The following is a 20,610-nucleotide window of genomic DNA, read 5'->3' as shown; positions in this document are numbered from 1 at the left end:
CATGAACTCAGAGCCACATCAAAGCCATGGACCCAGACATGGTCCTCAGCAACAGTCTGGGCCATATGTGTCACCATGGTCCTGGCTGATGGTACAAGAATTTTGCATTGGCATGGTCCCTGTGGGGGCAAATCCCTTGGACATCAACATGGTCATAGGTAGTGGTCCTGATGGCGAGTGTCCACAGGCCCTTGATGGTAACAGGAGCCATGGACATCAACACAGACCCCCACAGCTGCATTAGGACAATGGAACAAGTCATAGACCTTGGCAGCAGCATAGGCCCAGACAGTGTCATGGCCTTGGGTGGCAAGCAGGACCTCAGCCCATTCCTCACAGCCCTTGCCTCTTCAGATGTGCCTCTCTACCTAGCACATGAATTGTTCTGCCCCCCCCCTCCTTCCACATCCTGTGCTCACTCACCATAATGGTGTCTATCTGCCTGGCATCAGATTTGTATATTATTATCATTTCCTGGAAATCCCCAAATACGTTTTTCTATCCACATTTTGTCATTTCTTTGAGGTTTATAAAGTTTAAATTTAGATCACAGATTTTGTAGCAAGTAGGCTGGTTCTTTTCCTAAAGTTGGAGTCATTTATCTGGACAGATGGCCCTGTTATAGGAACACATTTTATATACATGTTATATATCACAATTAGAGAATATAATGCTTCCTTTTAGGAAATATTGCCAAGAAAATATTACTCTGTTCACAAAAGTCATCCTTTATACTGGGTATCATTAATTTCTCATCGGCTATATTGAACTTGGAGATCACTGTGATGACTATTTTAATGAGGCTTACCATCATCTAAATTTGACTTGAAGTTTTACTTCATGTTCTCTTTAGTAATTTCATGCACTTCTGTCGGGAGAAAATCACATTCATTGTGTCTTCATTCATGCTATGATTGGATGTAGGCTAAAAGAACTTAGTCTAGATTCTCTTAGATTTGTCCTTTATTATGTTTAATATTTCAGTGTTACTTTCTCGAGGATACAAACTCAAAGACATTAAGTAATGTACACAAAGATATCTAGTGTGATGGCTGGCATGACAATTGTATTCATCAACCAATTGTCCTATAGTGTGGGTCTCCTCACTTCATAAATGCATTTTAATCTATTTTTTCTTGCTTTCCATCCATTAAGCATTGAGATTCAGCTGCACAGTGGATATTTCATATTCTCTGAAAATGCCCAGAGCTTTCCTATTTTTGTTCCTAGCTTATGTTTTATCCTCCATGTGGAATGTTCCTTTTCATCATGTATGCCTGTGAAAGCTCCAGTCTTTCTTCATGGCTCAGAACTACTTCCCACGAATGTTCCATAATTCCCTCAGGTGAAATTATTTATCATCTCTTTTAGGATCACAAAATTGCATTCCTTCATTAGCAAAGTCCCTCTGTTCTATATGCCAGTTGCCTGTATGCCATCTATGCCCTTGCCTCTGATACTTAGGTTTTTTGAAAGAAAAATTGCATTGAGTTTGCATAATACATATATTAGATATATGTTTTATTTGCATATACATGCACATATATCTGTCTTTTGCTTTATCTATTTTAATTGCCCACATTTAGTAAATACTTTTCAATTGACTTCCTAATTAATAAGATACTTTATGAATTACCTTTTTATGTATTTATAGATATTGGAAATGATAAAGGACTGGTTAAATCTAGAAACACTATGACTACTATAGTGATTATATATTATGCTAATGCTCTAGAAAATTCTCTTAAAAGTCCAGTATATAGAGCTGAAGATGGCTTAGTAATTAAGTGCCTTCCAGAGGAACTGAATTTGGTTCTCAACCCCTGCATCTGGTAACTCACAGCCTCCTGTAACTCTAGTGTCAAGGAACCCAATATTCTCATTTGGCTTCCAAGGGCACTCACACACATGTGGCAAATACATACATATGCATAAATAAATAAATGTTTAAAAAGCATGAAACATGGATACCTATCACTTTTTTGTTGTTACTCAATGTAATTACTCTGATTTTTATATAGACTTTAGACTCAAACAAGTCTCACATGACATCAGTTGCTAATATGAAAACAAAGACAAGTACAAAGGAAGAGTCTCCTAAATGTTCTAAAGACACATGATATACTTTTAGTTTTTTATATTGTATTTGCACAATAAAAAATTATTAATGCTCATCACTCTAAACAAGCTATTGACCATTTTTAGTCTTTCATTCAGTAATGTGGCCACAATGAACATTTCCAAATCTAGAAGTAATTTTTAATATGACTGCTGATGCTGGTTTGGTATTTCAAGAATTAAAATGTCAGCCTCAGCTGTTAAAACATTAAGAACACTTTATTACGCCCTCTTACTTCTACTTTATAGATTTAGAGAGGTGGATGATTTCTTTTTCATTTACATGCTAGGTACTTGTATTTGTTTTCCTTGTTGTACAACTTAAAAAATTATTTTGTTGTGAGTACAGAGTTCCATGAGATCCTCAAAGTTTCTAGCACCTCCAAATTACAAATCAATTCTAGAGGGATGAAAATAAACATTTATATCACTGACCACATTTGCTAGTTGTAACTTTCCCAAGCACAGTGTGTCTTCTGCATGTTCTGTCAACTAATGAAAATATAAATTGCTAACAAATCTATGTAATCCTAATTGACCTTGAAAGTAAATACAGAAATATATATTAAATGATAACCAAAAAAATTGGAACCTATCCCACTTTTTCATTCATCCTTCAGTTCCTAAATTATGTGAAATAGTACAAATCACGGAGGTGCAAGGTGAGCTAGACTTACCCTTATTCTTTTGTCTTTTCTTCTTGTCCAGTCAAGACAAGGACAATGCATGTTTGTGTTAGTTACTTTTCTGTTGTTGTGATGAACCAATATGTACAAAGACAACCTAGGAATGATAGAGGGTTTTGTTTGTTTGTTTTTGTTTTTTTGGCTTACAGTCCAGAGGGATAATATCATTGTGAGGACACACAAGGATCAAGCATGAAAGCAGGAGCGGGAAGCAGAGTGGAAAGTCAAAATGAGGCAAGGTCATAAGAGTTTCAAAGCCCATTCCCAGTGACATACTTTCCCCAACAAGGCCACATCCGCTAAACTTTCTCCTACAACACCATCACACTGAAGACCTCAGCCTATGGGGAGGGATTCTTATTCAAATTACCAAACTATTGATAAATTGTTGGAGTGTGTTGGTAGTGGCAAGAGCTCAAGCCATTTGTCATATTATTGCATGTTATTCTTCTAGCTTAAGCAAAATTAGATGATACAAAGTAAGGCAATTAATCTTTATTATAAACTTCATTTGGCTTACAATCACTGTATATGGTGGTTTAAACAAGAATGGTCCCCATAGGTTCATATGTCTGAATACTTGGTCCCCACTTGGTGGAGCTGTTTGGGAAGAATAGGAAGTGTGGCCTTAGAGGAGGTATGTCAATGGAGGTGAGCAGTGAAATTTCAAAAGCCCATACCATTCCCAGTTAGCTCTTCCTCCGTCTCATGCCTATGGATAAGATGTAAGTTCCCAGCTAGTGCTCCAGTGAGAAATCTGCCTGCTTGCTACCATGCTTCAAGCCATGACTGTCAAGGGCTCACACTCTGAAATAATAATATTCCACAAACAGGTCTATAAGTTGCCTTATTGTATCAATAAATTCATGGGAGTGTGCTTAATGGGTAAAATGAATTTATTAGGATATAAATTGGGGAAATACACTTAGGAAATAGAATAGGAGAATTATTGCAGGGCCCTGTAAAGCTGAGTTATAGTCCAAAGCCATTCTGCCACTGAGATGGCCTGGTCTTCACCATCCAGCCCACCAATGAGAGAAGAGAGCATGGTCTCAGGTCTTAAGGGTAGCCCAGAGCCATACCCCAGGGGCAGGTACTTCAATGGGATAGGTAGGTAGGACAATTACCTGCTATCTCTCTAGGGATGGTGCTTCAAGGTCATAGACAGAACAGCTAGTCACTACATCTCCCTCTTTTGTATAAATAAGAATGTTCTGACCTAATAAAAAAATTGTATACAATAGGAAAGATTATCAAGTATTGTCCAGGAGAGGGGAGAGGTAATAATCTAAACAAAAATAGAAATACAACCAGCAAGAACAGCATCAAACAAGAGACACATACTATAATCCAGAAATGTCCAGATCATAGGTAAATGGCATGTTACAGAGATTGCTGCAATAGCTCTTCTGTCCTAAAGAATTTAACTTTATTATCTGAAATGTTCTTAGCTAAGATATATGAGAGGTTTATAACTATAACTATCTAGTCTTCAACCCCATCAAAGACCTGAGAAGAAAAATAATATTACCCAAGGAAACAGGAAGTACAAGCAAGCAATTTCCAAAACATTTCAAGAATAGACAGAGACAACTAGCAGCCTGGACAGTCACCAAAAGATTCTCAGCACTGCTGGGGCATCCATTTTTGGCTACAGGCCAAGAATATCTGACAAACCATTTTCAGAAGCAGGAATTTTGAAAGACTATCTTACCCTGTCTTGGCAAGGTTCAGTAGTGCTTTACCTTGTGTCCTGCTCCTCTGGAAAGGACAGCACTCATACTGTCAGCAGTTGAGGCAGCAGGCCATTTTGTGTCAACAAGAAGACAAACTTCCAAATAGAAAGTCTTAGAAACTCAACATTCTCTTAGAAGTAGATTGGTGCTCCCAGGAGCAATGGTGTCTCACATCAACAGAATTCTAAGTTGTCAAAACAATTAAATGCCATATTCTCTAGGTCTATGAAATATTTGAAGGTTACCTATCCATCTGACATATGTTTCTGTAAATCTAGTAAACCTAACTAACATAACTATAGATATGACAAACAGGGTGACTATTAATCTGTAAGTCTTATCTACCTAAATAACCTAAAGAGTAAGGCTACACATTAACAAGGCAAACAATCTGTAAATGACCTCAAAATTGTGGCAATACACAAAATATCTTAAACAGAGGTAGAAATGTAGGAATGGGTATGGTGGTATTGTGTTCCCCAAAATATTGTGTACCTTAATAAACTTATCTGGGGTCAGAGAATAGAAAAGCCACTAGATACTTAAGATAGGCAGTGATAGCACATGCCTTTAATCCATGTGTTCAAGGATACAGCCAAGCATGATGACTCACACCTTTAATCCCAGAAAGTGAGTCTTTAATCCCAGGGAGTGGTGGTAGAAAGCAGAAAGGTAGATAAGGTGTGAGGACCAGAAACTAGAAGTATTTGGCTGGTTAAGCATTTGGCTGGTTAAGCATTTGGCTGGTTAAGCATTTGGCTGGTTAAGCATTCAGGCTTTTGAGCAGCAATTCACCTGAGACCCATTCTGGATGAGGACTCAGAGGCCTCCAGTCTGAGGAGACAAGACCAGCTGAGGATCCGGCGAGGTGAAGTAGCTGTGGCTTGTTCTGGCTCTCTGATCTACCAGTGTTGGCCCCAATAACTGGCCTTGGGTTTGATTTTATTAATAAGACCATCTAAGATTTCTGCTACAAATGGGTTAATTTAAGATGAAAAAGTAGCTAGCAAGAAGTTAATGCCATAGGCCATACAGTTTGTAGTTAGTATAAGCCTCTGAGTGATTATTTTATAAGATACTGCAGGACCGAGAGGCCAGGTGGGACAAAGAAACTTCCAGCTACATCTTGGTTATGCTGTTTTGTCACAGTAACATAAAAGTAACTAAGACAGTATAGAAATACATTGTGGAGTGTGTCTCTGAGTGTGTTTTCAGAAATATTTAAATGAAAAAGAAGACCTGCTGTGGGATGGTCTGTATGTCAAATTGCTCTGATTGGTCAATAAATAAAACACTGATTGGCCAGTGGCCAGGCAGGAAGTAGGTGGGACAAGGAGAGAGGAGAATTCTGGGAGGTGGAAGGCGGAGGCGGGGAGACACTGCAGCCACCGCCAGGACAAGCAGCATGTAAAGATGCCGGTAAGCCACCAGCCATGTGGCAAGGTATAGATTTATAAAAATGGGTTAATTTAAGATAAAAGAACAGTTAGCAAGAAGCCTGCCATGGCCATACAGTTTATAAGTGATATAAGCGTCTGAGTGATTATTTTATAAGTAGATTGTGGGATTGCGGGGCTTGGAAAACCTGGAGAGAAGCCCTCCAGCAACAAAGACCAGCCCAGAATGTGGGTGGCACTATCACATGAGATAGACCTGCACTTTCAATATAAGGATGCTTGCGGATTGCCAAAGTTCATCTTTCTCTGCCTTTTGTCTGTGGATTCAATGTGACCTGCTTCCTCAAGCTGCTGTTCTGATTACTGTTCTCTGCTGTGATCAGCTAAATCCATCAAATTCTAAGCTGAACAAACCCTACCTCTCTTCTGTTGCTTTTTCAAGCATTTGTTTGAAGCAATGAAAAAGCAGTTAATACAAATAGTCAATCAAAATTTAGAAAAAAATGACATGGATAAATCCCTAGTGCTGGTGAGTTATGAAGAAACACGCATACTTGGCATACTGCCAGTATTAGTAAATATAGCAAATTATTTAAGCATGCAAATTTGTTATTATGTACATCAAGCTTAAAATCTGTATGAAAAATGCTCCGAATATTTCCAAAAATAATAATGCAAACACATGCAGGAATACTTATTATCAGTGTTTTTATAAAGAAGCGTATGAAAATTACCTTTCATCTTATACACAAAACAAAGATCATAGAAGGAAATTACACTTTACTCTTAATGGGTCAATCATTGTTTAAAATATTAAGAAACAATATTTATCATTGTAAAATATTTAAACTTTGCTGCCAGAGAAGATAAAACAGTGTGGACTATAAAACAATGTTTTTTGTTTTGTTTGTTAGTGTTGTTTTTAAAGGAAAAAATTTGGGGCTGATGGTTCAGTGGTTATGAGCATTTTCTGCTCTTACAGAGGACAATGTTGTAGTTCCCAGCACCCACATGAGATCCCTCATCACATCCTGTGACACCATTTACAAATAATCCAATACCCTTTTCTGGTTCTGTGTACCCTTAGACCTGATTCACATGCATAAACTCAAACTCATGAACAAACATATACAATTATTAAAAACCTAATGTTGGATGCAATTTGAAAATGAAAGTTGGTTGTTCATTATACGTTTGTTTTAGAATTTTCTGCTTTCCCCAGATTATACTGTTATTTTTAATAGTGACAGCTGTTTATGTTTACTGTTAAATTTAAAATAAATGAAGTGAAATAGTGTTCATTTGCAAAATGAGTATTATTTCATGCATACAAAGTATTAATAAATACTCTTAATTTAATGTAACTTAATACTAAGTAAAAATCATATACTGCAAACTTTATGAATTGATTTTAAAGCATAATTGTAATATAATATAGTATTAACAATGCATTAATTTTATTGTTTTTGATTTGTAGTATTGATAATTGAAACCAGGGCAGAGGCTATAGCAGCAGCAAGTGCTCTTCTACCGAGCCACGTGCCCAGCCATTACGAACAATAGCTTAACTTTAGATTGCATTGTCAAATGCCCTGGAAAATGATATTTTATCTGTTTTAGTGTTTAAACATTGCACAAAATTCAGCAGGTAACATTTTGCTATACACAGTAGACAAAGAACGTAAATCTGTTAGTATAGTCACTCAACTGGAGCATTTAAAAATAAAATACATGTCTCAAACAATAATTTCATTCATAAAATATATCTTTGACTCATAAGTCATTGTTTTACATGGTAGGAAAGGGGTCTTTTCTTTAGTTCCTGGATGAACATTGTATTAAAACCATAATGGTTTCAGCCCTAGGAAGCTGCTCTTTGCAGATAAAACCCCAACTGCATGTTCAACAATGTGAAATTACTCCGGGGGAGGATATTTACCTCATGAAAACATTAACAAGATACAAATAATTCTCTCTTTACCCTCCAAACTAGTGGGTAAACTCTCTCATGTTATCCTATGTCAGTTATGAAATTGTTCACACTGAGAGTATTTTAAGGGTTTCTGTATAGAATTAAAAGACTCACAGTTATTGCTGCTTGCTGACAACAATCTTCACTTCTCTCTATGGCCAGGTTAAACAAAAGTTTGATTGGGTGAAGGTCAGGAAAAGGCATAATAAAATGGGAGAATTCACTAACAAGTAATATAACCAAAGTGTGTTCACCTGAATGAAGAATTTGACAACAAATAGGCCAATAGGAGGAAGGAATGCCATTTAATTTTAATAGGAATAATATACTACCATGACAGTTCTATTTTTTATCTACTTTATCAGATCAAATCCAAGATCAAATCCATTTTCCCTTCCTCTCTTTTTAAATTCAGCAAGCAGGAGTGCAATTCTGACATCAGTTACCCAAATGACTGCTTGACTTATTCAACTATTGGAAAGGATAGGAAAGCAAATATCAACAGAACACAGAAGTAATAGTTGCTATTTAAACATAGAGTTGACCTAAAAAGGGGGGTGGTAGTCGATTATTTTACTCTACTAACATGAGAGCTTATATGAAGCATTAATCACCTTTAACATAAAACAAACAAATAATATTTGTAAGTTTTCTTGAAGTTATGCACTACCAAAAAAGAAATAATTCTGGAGAAATACTTTCCTCTGGGTAGCAAATGCTGTAGTGAAGATATGCCACGAACAGATGGTGCAGAGGATGTGAGATGGCTTGAGGAGGGAAGATAATATCACTGAGCCAGAATAAATTTGTTCTTGAGCCTGAGGATGGAACAGCTCAGAGAAATAGATAAGAAGCCAACATTTTGAGGTTGAAATCATGGCGGTAACTGCTTCCTACATAGATAAGGGGACTCAGAATAACACAAGATAGAGGATGCAGTTGAGTTGTAAGGTGTGTCAAAAAAAGTGATCCTTAACATACTGAATAGCAGGACAAGGGCAATACTAAGGAACTCTCTGGACCTGCACAAACAGGCAAAGTTTAAATAAATGCACATCTGTGAGTTCCATCAAGCATAGCAGACGCTGCAAGCAAGGATTGCTCAGCATATGGCAGGTGGGCATGAGACTCTTTTATATGTGGAGAAGCTATATGCAAAGTGAGGAGGACTGTGGAATTCAAATGTGATAATTGTCCTTTTGTGCTTGTTCTTTTGGGAATGCCTGTGTGTACCGAGGATTGATGTGGGTGAGAAATATCGTAAAGGGAATGCAGGGAGTCTGGTTCAAGTGTAACCATCTGTGTTGACTCCAAAAAAGTCCTTATTCATGTTTATTGATATCCCCTTTTACTGAAGTATAAGGCTAACAAAAATCAAATAATTATCATGGTACAAGTGCCTAAATAATTCACCACGAGAGTTTTAGGTGCAATGAGTAGGAGGTATATATTTTTGAGTAATTTAGCATACAATTGAATTTTAGTGTACAGAGTAGAGATCTGTGACTTATTCAGGATGAATGAAATTAATAAAAGTTAATTAAACTTATTTTAAAATAAAAAATAAATCATTCATACTCAATGAAATAATATAATTTTTGAAGAAAGAACACTTATATGATAATTATTGCTTTAGTTAAATCACTTATTCTCTTTATAAAATTTTATTTTCAATCATGATCCTATTAATACTCAGATCTAATTAAAAGATGCCCTCGGTGGATATCAATATGACTTATATAATTCTTCAGTACACATTTAATGATGAAAGATGCTATTAAATTAGAAGTTAGAGAAATGGGAAGGAAAAAAATCTCAAAGAGGCAAAGTTTGAGAAAATGAAACAAGAACACAATGCCTTTAAGTGGGAGATTATTTTTAAAAATGAAAGGATAATACATATTGCCACACAAACATGCTACTCAGTGCAATAAACATATGTATAAGGAGAAGTTGATGGTGGAAGTGTCAGAAACCTATTTATAAATAGTATTTTATCACAGTATTGCACATATGTAGTTTAATGTTTGTTTGAATGTGACATATTTACACCATTGTGAAATAATCCTGCAAAAATAATTACTATACACGTTATAGCAGTGTTCAATTTTTTGAAAGTAGTAGGAAAAGTTAAGATATTTTTGCTTAAAACATTTCAAGTATAAATGAAGTGCCAATTTATAATCAAGAATTTCCCCAAGATAAATGTAAATAATATTAATAAACCAATTAAAATGGAAAATTGACCAAATTAGATATTTCTCAAAATAAAACAGATAAGTGACTAACAGATGTACAAAAAAATATTGAATGACATCAATCAACAGAAAAGTGCAAATCAAAACCACCATGACATTTCACCTTACCCCAGTAAGAATGGAATTTACAAAACAGAAAAAGAAAATCATGAAAACAAAAAACAAAATGAGTGCTTGTGATATATGGGGAAAAAGGAGCCCTTACACATTGTTGGAATGTAAATCAATATGGAATTTATGGAAAACAGTATGAACATTACTCAAAAAACTGAAAATGGAACTAGAATTATGAGGCAGCAGTCCAAGTCTTTCAGCACTGTTTGTAACAGACAAAAAGTAAAAGCCACCTAAATATCAATGAACTGATAGGTGAATTAAATAATTCTCTCTCTCTCTCTCTCTCTCTCTCTCTCTCTCTATATATATATATATATATACATATATATATATATATATATGTGTGTGTGTGTGTGTGTGTGTGTGTATGTATATATATGTGTGTGTGAATATTATCCTGTCATAAAATTGAAATTATATCCTTTTAATAACATGGATTGAATGGAAAGCATATGTTAAATGAAATAAGCCATCTATAGAAATATGAAGACTTGATCTTATTATGTGTAGAATAAATTCCTCTTCCCATGTTAAAGTTCCACTTCACATCACTCATTTCCTACTATTTTCTTCTCTAACACGACACACACACACACACACACACACACACACACACACAGTATATTTTTACTATGTGTTTTTTACTTTCCTGAATTCTGCGAATACTTCAGGTTATATACTCACATATAAAGATTTACTGCTAAGAACTACAGCTAAGCAATAACATGAAGTGTTGTGCAATAGTGGCATTCATTTTTTTGGCAGTAACCAACAACTTTCCAATTGAACTTAAGGCCCACTCAATAGAAGCAATAGCATGCCTGGTACTGGAAAACTAGACAATTAGCTGCTGCTAGTGAAGTCGGAGATCTTAGAGGAGAACCTGCTTCCAATCACTTTGTTAAAGCAGACTAATTCCTTACTGAATTCTAAATACTGATTCTTATACCCAGAGATAAGTATGTCTCTCAACCCTCATCAAAGAAACTTCCATTTGCAACAGATGGAGATCATTACAGAAAACCACAATTGGTCAAAATTCAGAGATCAGCTAATCATGAGGTGCCCAGCTTCAACTCATACGTGTACAACACAACTTCTGCATTTAAGGTTCAGGGAACAACATGGAAGAGGGCCAAAGAGATTGCAATAACCAGAGGACTAAGAATCACATGTGTGACAGTGTGTCTCTTAGAAATGAGAGAGAAGCTACAGCTGTGATACTTCAACAATGTGGCTGCTTAAAAGACCTGAATCATGGAGTCAACAAAAATCATGCTGATGTGGAAGAAGGAAATCTCACCAGGCAGCCAGCACTAGATGAAGAACATCAGGCAGCAAAGGAAGGTTGAGAGAAGGACATCGTCTTTCAAAAAGATGGGCCCCTTCACTGGTTATCAGACACCAAGTGATGAGCACTGAAATCATACATACACAAGCAATACTAAGCTGATTCAGTATGTTCTATTTACATACTTAATCACATATATACATATAATTATATATAAATATGTAAATATAATAATGTATGTCTATGACAATAAAAATTGAAGGAAAGAGCTCATGAATTTTAAATGGATCAATGGTAGGGAATATGGAAAAGTTTGGAGGGGGAAAGGAAAGGGAAAATAATCTAACTATATTTTAATTTTAAAAAGCTGAAGCTTCACAATAAAACTGCCAATCCCTTATGAAATATTGGCTGAATTCCTTTGTTTTTAAATTCATTGTTGCAAAAATGTAACTAATATTTATTCACTACAGAAAGTTTTAGAAAAATTATAATAGCTTTCTAATGTAATTGTTTTCTAAATGTTTTAAGTATTAGTTTAATGTCATATTTTTACCGCATATTAGAATGAGCTATGGTAATATTATTCATCATTGATATTATCAATAATGCTTAGTAGTTTCCGTAATTTATGCTAAACATTTTAGCTAATAATTTAATTTGATGATATAAAAACACTTTTAAGATAAGAAAACTGAAGCAAATACTTTATTCTCCTTGGGAAACAACAACAGTATATGATAACAAATAGCATCCCAAAGCAAGTTTCCCTAAGTTTTCTTCTGTACTACACTGAAGCCATATTCTGACCAAAAGTTAGTTGATACTGAAAATATGAGAAATTATTATATACTTGAAGGGAGAAAGAAAATTCTAAATTCTGTAACATACTCGAGAATTGTTGCCAAGTATAAAAAAAAGTGTATACATGTGATTTCTGTAATCTAGTCTAAATACTATCTTATCATCATACGATATAATTGACCTATGTAAATTCTATGATCAGTTCAATAAGAACTAGTTTTTTAGTCTCACTACATTGATATAACACTTCAAAATAATTCTTTTAAACTGTTCCCTGTGCTATCTGGGCCTTTGGAAGGAGTGATGGCTGAAGTTTGCCTGGTAGGAAGTGTTTCTATGTACGGGGGAGTTGACAGTAAGGGGTGGAGATGGGCTAGAAGCCGGGACTGAGGGGGTTCTCAGGAAGGTTCAGCAGAGTCCACTGGAATCTGTAGTAGGGTAAGAGGACAAGCCCTTATAAGCCATCTGCCATGGGCAATTGGGGGATGAGACATGGGAAATTTTGCTGAGGGATAAGAAGATTGAGCATTGCTTACCTGAGTCAGGGTGCGGTATGCCCACTGGGGATCCAAGGTAAAGAGGGTTGATATAAAGGAATGGGAGTGGGCTAGGAGGGGTTACTGGGAGAATCTTGAGAAAGCAAGAAAACTGGTCTACCACAAGCTTTGGCAGGGTCCTCAGGGAAGGAGGTGGAGTACAAGGAGAGGTCCTTGAAAGTGGTCTGCTGTAGGGTTCAGGATGAGACTGGGGAATTTGCAGTGGAAGGCAGAAAGGAGAATGACAATTGGCTGCCTGATTTCTAGCCTGGTGTAACCAGCCACTGGTTTTGTGGGTAGAGAGTGTCTGTATTGTTGGTGGTTGACACATGGGAGCCAGAATGGGCTAGAAAGGGGTGCTGATAAAGTCCATGGGAAGGAGCAAAGCTGAGTCTGCAGTGAGTTCCCCAAGATTCCCAGTGGAATGGAGAAGGAGGCAGAGAAGGAGGACAACGCCCTGAAAAGGATTTGTTACAGGACTGAGGATGAGACTGAGGAATTTGCAGTGGTGGACAGGAAGGAGAACGCAGATTGCCTAGCTAATTGCCAGGCCAGTGTGGTCAATGAGTTCCTAGGTGAGGCAGGAGTAAGGGAAACTCATTAAGCCAGTGTGAAATCAATCAATCAGTGTGTCAATTCCTCACAAAGCTGGAATTGATAGATCTACCTGAAGACCCAGCAACACCGCTCTTGAGCATGTATCCAAAGAACTGCTTCATCCAATACCACAGACACTTGCTCAACCATGTTCATTGCTTCTTTATTCATAGTAGCCAGAAATTGGAAACAGAATCGATATCCATTAGCAGATGAATGGATAAAGAAAATGTGCTACATTTATACAATGGAGCACAACTCAGTTGCTTAAAAAAAAACTGAATCATGAAATTTTCAGGTAAATGGATGGAGCTGGAACAACAACAAAAATCAGTCACCCTAATAAGAAAACCTAGACCAAAAAAAGTAAATGCAGTATGTATTTGCTTATACATGGATGTTAGTTGTGACATCTTCAATAAGCCAGCTACAATGCATACAATGTTAGGTATGGATCAAGGGATTGGAGGGAAGGAAGGATCACCTGAGGAAGGGGAAATAGAATATATATTTATGGATGGGAAGGAGAGTAGAACTAGAAGATTAAACAGAGAGGAGTCATAAAGACTACTTTATAGGAAGTAGAAAATGGGGAGGAATACAGGAAGGGAATAGATAAGAACGAATTTGGGGAGGGGCAGCTAGAGTAGATGCTTTTAAAATTTATTTTTTTTCTTGATTTTACATACCAGCCACAGATCCCTCTCTCATCCCTCGCCCCACTTCCCCTACCCCCTCCTTCACCCCCTCGCCCCCCGACTCACCTTTCATCATCTCCTCCAAGAGCATAAGTTCTCCCATTGGGGTACAGCTAAGCCTAGTACATTCAGTTGAGGCAGGACCAAGCCAGCCCCCCTGCATCGAGGGTGAGCAAGGTGTCTGACCATAGGTAATGGGATCCAGAAAGCCAGCTCATGCACCAGTGATAGCTCCTCATCACACTGCCAGGGGCCCTTAAAACAGACCCAGGTACACAACTGTCTTCTGTACATAGAGTGTCTAGTCCAGTCCCATGCAGGTTTCACATCTGTAGGTCTGAAGTGTGTGAGTTCCTATGAGCTTAGTTCAGTTGTCTGCAGATTTCCCCATCATGATCTTGACCCCTGCTTGCTCAGCCAATCCTCTTCCCTCTCTTCGACAGGACTTCCAGAGCTCAGCCTGGTGCTTGACTGTGGATCTCTGCATCTGTTTCCATCTGTTACTGGATGAAGGCTCTGTGATGACAGTTAGGGTATTCATCAATGTGATTATCAGGGTAGGCCAGTTCAGGCACCCTAACCACTATTGTTAGCAGTCTAATCTGGGGTCATCCTTGGGGGTTCCTGGGAATTGCCCTAGTATCAAGTTACTCCTTTATCCCATAATGTCTCCCTCTATCAATATATCTCTTTCATTGCTCTCCCACTCCATCTCTCCCCTAACTTGACCATCCCATTCCTTTATGTTCTCATCCCTCACCCCCTCCCCTCTATTGCCCCCATTGTCAGTTTGCTCATGGGGATCTCCTCTGTTTCCCCTTCCCAAGATGACTGGTACATCCTTTTTAGGGTCCTTCTTTTTTCCTAGCTTCACTGGAGTTGTGGGATGTAGTTTGATTATCCTTTGCTTCACATCTAGTATCCACTTAAGAGTGAATACATGCCATCTTTGTCTGGGTTACTTCACTCAGGATGATGTTTTCTAGTTCCATCCATTTGCCTACAAATTTCATGATGTCATTTTTGTTTGTTTGTTTGTTTATTTTTTACAGCTGAGTAATACTACATTGTGTATATGTATCACATTTTCTTTATCAATTCTTTGGTTGAGGGGCATCTAGGTTGTTTCCAGATTCTGGCTATTACAAAGAATGCTGCTATGAGCATAGTTGAGCAAGTGTCCTTGTGGTGTGACCATCCATTGGGTATATGCCCAAGAGTGGTATCATTTGGTCTTGATGTAGATTGATTCAAAATTTTCTCAGAAATCATCATACTGATTTCCAAAGTGGCTGTACAAGTTTGCATCCCCACCAACAGTGTAGGAGTGTTCCCCTTGCTCCACATCCTCTCCAACATAAGCTGTCTTCAGTGTTTTTGATCTTAGTCATTCTGATAGGTGTGAGATGGTATCTCAGTGTCATTTTTATTTGCATTTCCCTGATGACTAAGGATGTTGAGCAATTCCTTTAATGTCTTTCAGACACTTGAGATTCTTCTGTTGAGGATTCTCTGTTTAGATCTGTAGTCCATTTTTTTTATTTGATTGTTTAATATTTTGCTGTCCAGTTTTTTTGAGTTCTTTATATATTTTGGAGATCAGTCTTCTATCAGATGTTGGGTTGGTGAAGATATTTTCCCATTCTGTAGCTTCTTAAATATATACATAAGTGAGAGAAATGTAAAAGTAGCCACCAAATAATATGGTAGACAAACCACAAACTGGACATCATTTGTCACCAAATGAAAGCTTCAATGATACTAATGGGCTACTTCTAATTGAGTTGGTGGCCAAGAGGGCCCCATGGAAATCCCCAAACAACCCAGGATATTTCCAAAGCTATTGGTGGCTCTCTACAAATTGATGGTAAGGACTTATTGCTGAAGACTATACCTATATAATTTGTCGAACATGGAGAAGTAGACCTTGTGCCTACCTACAGCCATGATCCCTGCTGGCTACTGTTCATGACACTGGGAGTTGCTCTGCATGCTGCTAGAGGAGAAAGGTAAACACCAACCAGCTACAAACCTTCAATCTATATTGGTGACCTGCCTGTAGCATACACTGGTGTATTAGTTGCATGAATGTAGGAATAACCAAAAAGTTTATGCTTGAAATTAAGGGCAAATTGACCTCCAAGAGGTGTAATTAACACCAGACATTGAGTGACAAAGAATCTGAGACTCAATAGGCTATGGATCTAGTGCAATAAAATGACTCCTAATGACTCATAGATCAATGTGTTGCTCAGCCATTATCAGAGAATCTTCTTCCTGTAGTATATGAGAACAAATATAGACCTACAACTGGAGAGAGTGCTATGGTGGTATTTTATTTGTACTGAAATGTGATTTTATTTGTATGTTAATAAAGTTGCTTGAGGGTCAGAGCAAATAGAGCCATAGCAGAGCTGGGTGTTTGTGGTGCATGCCTTTAATCCCAGCACTTGGTAGAAGAGCTAGGTAGATCTCTGTGTGGTCAAGGATGCAGCCAGCATTGGAGACACATGCCTTTAATCTCAATACCATAGAAGACCTGGAGGGCTGTACATACAGGCAGTGATGAGGCAGTCATGTGTTTGGGTTTACAACCAATAAGAAGGCAGAACAGAAAGACTATATAAAGACAAACATACAGGAAGTAGGTCTCTTTCAGAGAGGTAGGACCACCGCAGAGGAAGGGTAAGGTTTTAGTTCTGAGCTGTGACCTCTTGGCTTTCTTCTTTACATTGGTTCTGTGTTTCTTATTTAATAAGACGGTTGGTTACATCTACATTTGGCGTCCTACGTGACAAGAATCCACTAAAAACTGCTTAACTTGGCTTGGTGGCAGGTCCAATTTCCTGCCTGGGTGGCCGGCTCCCTAGCCCACCTGGTTGGCTCCCTAGCCCAGGCCCAGGTCCGCTTGGCCTCAGGCCTGACAAACCGTGAGCTACTTGCTTAAAGCCAGTGCTACAAACAACTCAGGCCTGCTCTGTGGAACAGGGCCCCTGACTGTAAAGCCAACGCATGAGATCAGAGCTTAAGGAAGCCAGAGCAAAGCCTTGATTCGGCTCGAGAGGGAACACGTGGCTGGATTTAAGCTTTAGCCGGCTACGCTTTCTTGCATTCTCTCTCTTTCTCTCTCTGTCTCTCTGTCTCTCTGTCTCTCTCTCTCTCTCTCTCTCTCTCTCTCTCTCTGGATTCACACCTCGGACACTAGGTGGGTGTTTTGAAATTCCCTTGGATTTCTACTGTTCTATGCAGAATTGGTAAGTTGCTTAAGATATCAGATACTTTAAAGGAAACTATTTAAAAGAAAAATTTTCCACATTAAAAAAAATGGGTTTCATGTGTACATTGGAAGAAAATTGGGCTTTGTTTGAAATTTTAGGCAGTCTGACAATGAAACAACTATATGAGAAGATTAATGTTGATTGAATTATGCAGGTTATTGCCATGTTTATTCTCATTTTACTATTTAAAAAGATAGTCAATTTAAGTGCCAGGACGACAGCTTTAGAAAAATTTGCTAAACCTGTAAAAATTCAGACAGAAGAAATTACCAGTGAAGTCATTTCAAGATTGGATCATAAGGTTACAGAAAGAAAGCCTGTTTTCACACAGTCATCATTAATTTATCTGGTAACCATACAGCAGTTGCCAAATCAAATGACTACACAAAATAATTGGGCTCCAATTGAAATGTTGGATTTACGAAAGTTTAAGGAGGCAATAGTATCTTATGGCATGCATTCCGCATATGTAAAACAAATGTTAAACTCTTGGTCAACATATAATAGGATTATACCACAGGACTGGCAGGTGCTGGCACAGGCTGTTCTGGAACACAGTCAAAGGCTTCAGTGGTTAACTTGGTTCAAGGATGAGGCTAAAAACATAGAAAAACAATGGAGGGATAAAGGAATACAAGTTTGCCAGGATCAGCTTATTGGAGAAGGCCAATATGCTTCAGAACAAACACAATGTTTATATGATATCCAAACCCTAATTCTATGTTGAACAGCAGCCTTGAATGCATGGGACAGAGTTGAGGAACCAGGAAAAAACAATGAGTCATTTAGAAAGGTTATACAAGGCCCAAAAGAATCTTTCACAGATTTTTTACAAAGATTGGCTTCAGCAGTAAGAGAATGGTCCCAGATTCAGAAGCTAGTAACATAATAATTGAATCTTTGGCCTTTCAGAATGTGAATGCAGCATGCAAAAGAATAACCAGGCCATTAAAGGCAAGATCTGCACCATTGGAAGATTGGATTAGAGATACAGTTAACATTGAGGCTCATGAGCATGATGATATGTGGGTAGGAGAAGCAATTTCAAAAGGTTTGAGGAATGTTAGATGTTTTGGATGTGGAAAGCAAGGACATTTGCAAAGGGACTGTAAACAGGTCATTCCTAGAGACAATGTTTCTTCAAGGAACAATGGCAACAGAATGTCCCTTCCTTCTGGAGTATGCAGAAGGTGTGGTAAGGGAAAACACTGGACCAACGAATGTAGATCAACAAAGGACAGACAGGGTAATCCTTTGCCTCAGTCTTTGGGAAACTCCCAGAGGGGCCTCATGCAGGCCCCCATAGCAAATACAGTTCAAACCTTTCCTGCAGCAGTAGAGGAAACCCCTACTCAGAGCAATTAAATAACCAAATGCCTATTGGAATAAATCATGCTGGTCAGGATGATGAAACAGAGAGAATAGAAAATTCAGAAGAAAACTTAAAGGAAAATTTTTGGCAAACTTCTATTAATGAACAAAGACCAAAATTAACGATAAAAATAAATGTTTTTTTTTTTTTGGGGGGGGTTCTGGTCTGGTAGACACAGGTGCGGACGTTACCATAATTGCACCAGAATTTTGGCATCCGACTTGGCCTCTTCAGGAGGTAAACGTTCAACTGTTAGGAATTGGGACATTATCTCAGGTAAAACAGAATACAAGATGGCTTGAATGTATAGGTCCAGAAGGACAGAGGGGAAAATTAAAACCATATGTGGTTAACATAGCTATGAACCTGTGGGGTCGAGACTTGTTGCAACAATGGAATACTCAGATTAACATCCCTCCAATCTCAGAAACAAAACATAAACTAGCACATGTTTCTGAGAGAAATATTAGAAGATATTATTCTAATGAGTGGTCACCAGCCATCCATATTATACAAGAACAGGGCACAACAACTGATAATCTCCCAAAGACACCAACAGCTCTATCTTTAAAATGGTTAAAAGACAAGCATGTATGGGTTCAACAATAGCCCTTAACAACAGAGAAACTCCAAGCTATAGAAGAGATGGTAGAAGAACAGTTAAATGCTCAGCATATTGAAGAATCAACCAGCCCTTGGAATTCTCCTGTATTTGTTATTAAAAAGAAATCTGGTAAATGGAGAATGGTGACAGACCTTAGAGCAATTAACAAAGTAATTCAGCCAATGGGCTCTCTACAATCTGGGATGCCTTTGCCTACTCTGTTACCAAAAGGATGGCCTCTCATAGTTATTGATTTGAAAGACTGTTTCTTTTCAATACCCTTACAAGAAAAAGACAGAGAAAGATTTGCTTTCACAGTGCCTACTTATAATAATTCTCAACCTCTCAACCGGTTAAAAGATTTCAATGGAGGGTCCTCCCACAGGGAATGTTGAATAGCCCAACGCTGTGCCAATATTTTGTACAACAGCCATTGGAAGTGATATGTAAAAAATTTCCTAAATCTATATTTTATCATTATATGGATGATATTTTACTAGCTGACTCAAATGCAGATACTTTAGAAAGAATGTTTGAAGAAGTAAAGAAAAGTTTGCCTTGCTGGAGATTACAAATTGCTCCTGAAAAGATACAAAGAGGAGATTCTATTAATTATTTAGGATATAAAATAGAGCAACAAAAAATTAGACCCCAAAAGGTGCAAATTAGGAGAGATAGACTACAGACTCTTAATGACTTTCAAAGATTATTTGGAGATATTTCTCATCTATGAACTATTGTTGGGGTAAAAATGATGAATTGAATAATTTGTCCCAAACCTTAGAAGGTGATCCTGCCCCCGAATTCCCTTCTGGACCAGAGGTGAGTATCTGGGCCCAACCTGGACCCTGGGCACCAACCACTCCGGGAAGACCTGCCCATCTTGGCCCCAGGTTCTGGCCACTGAGCAGGTCCCCTTCTAGCCCCACTGGGAGGGATCCCCTTCTCCAAGCCCCCCCTGGCAGCACCTGCAATCTCCAAGCCCTGCCCCCACACCCATCTGCCCGAGACCCCAGCCACTTCCTGAGACTTAGAGACCGACCCCCAGCTCCCATCCTGTCCCTGACTTCCCTTCTGGACCAGAGAGAGGGCTCCCATCTTGCTCTGGACTTCCCTCCTGGACAAGATCACACATCCTGACCTGGA

This window comes from Peromyscus leucopus, chromosome 2 (genome assembly GCF_004664715.2).
Source record: "Peromyscus leucopus breed LL Stock chromosome 2, UCI_PerLeu_2.1, whole genome shotgun sequence".
Classification (NCBI taxonomy): domain Eukaryota; kingdom Metazoa; phylum Chordata; class Mammalia; order Rodentia; family Cricetidae; genus Peromyscus; species Peromyscus leucopus.
The sequence above is the reverse complement of the archived record's forward strand: the minus strand, read 5'-3'. Positions refer to the sequence as shown.